This window comes from Engraulis encrasicolus, chromosome 6 (genome assembly GCF_034702125.1).
Source record: "Engraulis encrasicolus isolate BLACKSEA-1 chromosome 6, IST_EnEncr_1.0, whole genome shotgun sequence".
NCBI classification, from domain to species: Eukaryota; Metazoa; Chordata; class Actinopteri; order Clupeiformes; family Engraulidae; genus Engraulis; species Engraulis encrasicolus.
The window spans coordinates 6,832,752-6,835,251 of record NC_085862.1 but is presented as its reverse complement, the minus strand read 5'-3'; the positions used below and the strand labels follow the sequence as shown (position 1 = coordinate 6,835,251).

Sequence of the window (2,500 nt, the reverse complement as noted above, 5' to 3'; positions counted from 1 at the left end):
TTACGCACGCATAGTAAGTATAAACACACGCATACATGTGACAGCGCACCTTATGTTTCTTTCGGTTAGACCAGAGATGTTGGGTGCTGTGATAAAATGCATGGGAGGGGCGTGAGAGGATAAGAAGGGCGAAAACTAACGAATACGGTTTGGATGCAGTCAGCGCGGCTATGGACGCATTTGTTACGTTACTGTTAGTGCAAATAAATCCCCGCGAGCCGGTGAAGATGCCACTCCTTGTCGTTAAGAAGGATGGGCTATAAGTTCACCCCTAAGAACAGTAGCCTGTTCGGCCCTCCAAGAGAATGTCATTTCCCTGATGTCCATGCGGTCAATATAAAATCAGGAAAGGTTGCACGCGCATAGTTACAACTCTAGGCTACAGTAAAAGTGACAAGAATTAAGAACCTACGTGAAGGACATGAAATGTCACAGCGGACAAAGTAGTAACAGGAAACCTCTTCGCCCCTACCTTAGGCAACTCCACGTAGCGTGTGCGTCTTCTTTAATCCATATTATGCTCCTTGCTACCCCTTGCTGGAAATGTAATCCTTGGCGAGCAATGCAGTGACAAACTTCGTCATTTTATGTTCAACATTTAAGACAGCACCGAAGGCATGCTAAAACATGGCCTACACTAGGCCTACAACAAAATACCACGCGTTCACTGACAACTGTATTTGGCGCTTATTAAGAAAGCAAGTTGACTCGGCATTCCTGCTCGGCTGACTGGGAGTGAGCGTCCATGTTGCCACTGGTAACTGGCGCGTGCATACAGCCAATAATAATCACTCGCACGAGTAACCTACCAACATTTTCATTTATGCATATTCAATTACTTATTTTTTAATCACAAAACTGCCGTTTGCATGAACTGAAACGTTTCCTCTGATTGCTTACAATTTTCACAATGTCTGTTTGGTTCAAGCCCGAGCCCGACCCGAGTCCGACAGATATTCTATTTTTTTTGTCCGAGTCCGGCCCGGCCCGTCGGGTTCCGACCCGGCCCGTCGGGCTTCGGTCGGGTTGCCATGCTCTGACACACACACACACACACACATATACACATGCACACACACACACATAACATTGCCTTCACCCCTCTGTGCAGGTGAGAGAGCTCAGCAAGCCTGCACGCATAAGAGGATGTGGACACAACTAGAGATGCACTGGATCTAAGATCCGGTTCCGGATCCGGCAGGATAATAGGGTTTTTCAAAGGGTCCGGGTCCGGCAGGATCTTGAGCAGTGGATCCGGTATCTGGTAGGATCCTAAAAATCAGGATCTGGTGCATCTCTAGTTTTTACGTAGCCTAGGCTTTTCAGTCAGTCTTTCACAACCCCAATTGCTGCATGGAGTGAAAGCCCTTTGGAAGCGGCCGTTGCAGGCAGTGTGGCAGTAAGCCAATGAGTCTAAAAAATAGTTTGAGCCAACGTAATAAAAAGGGCCCACGTGTGCGAGTAGGCTATGTGTTTCAACCCTTTCCTGGGATCCAGTATCCGGTTCCGGATCCGGCAGGATCTTTAGCAGTGGATCCGGTATCCGGCAGGATCCTAAAAATCTGGATCCGGTGCATCTTTAGTCACAACACACACATGCACACACACACACACACACACACACACACACACACGCACGCATGTNCACACAGACACGCATGTACACACACACACACACACACACACACACACACACACACGCACGCACACAACACACACACACACACACACACACACACACACACACACACACACACACACACACACACACACACACACACACACACACAAACACACACACACACACACACACAACACACATGAATACGTACATTAGTATGCAGATGCACACACAACCACAAACACACGCATACAGCCTTGCTTTCCCCGTCCTGTCTACATTTCTGGCTTCCTCTCTTCATCTTTTTTCCTCTCCTCCTCTCTTCCTCTTATTTATTTCACTTCCTCTTCTCTCGTCTCCTCCTCCTCTTTGTTCTTACTTTCTCCTGTCCTTTTTGTCTCCTCTCCTTCATATCACTTTTGTCCTCACCTTTCTCTCCTCTCCTTGTCTCTCCTCTCTTCTCTTCTCCTCCTCTCCTTTCCTCTTTCTCACTTCTTCTCCTCTTGTCTCCTCTGTCTCACATCCTCTCCTCTCCCTTTTGGCTCCTCCACTCTTCTCCCCTCCTCTCCCTCTCCCTCTCTCTCTCCCATTCCTCTTCTCTCCACTCTTCTCCCCTCCTCTCCCTCTCCCTCTCTCTCTCCCATTCCTCTTCTCTCGTGTCCTCTCGTGTCCTCTCCTCTCCTCTCTCCTCCTCTCCTCTCCTCTCCTCTTCTCTCCCCTGCTCTCCTCTCCTCTCCTCTCCTCTCCCCCTCCCCCTCTCCTCTCCTCTCCTCTCCTCTCCTCTCCTCTCCTCTTCCCTCATCTCCTCTCCTCTCCTCTCCTCTCCTCTCCTCTCCTCTCCTCTCCTCTCCTCTCCTCTCCTCTCCTCTCCTCTCCTCT

At 49.4% G+C, this 2,500-nt stretch overlaps 1 protein-coding gene across 1 annotated transcript in view; it reads left to right on the top strand.

Annotated features, from left to right (window-relative positions):
- The window catches only part of ephx4 (epoxide hydrolase 4), a 51,065-nt gene that overhangs the window by 29,771 nt on the left and 18,794 nt on the right, over positions 1–2,500 (top strand). The window lies entirely within an intron of this gene.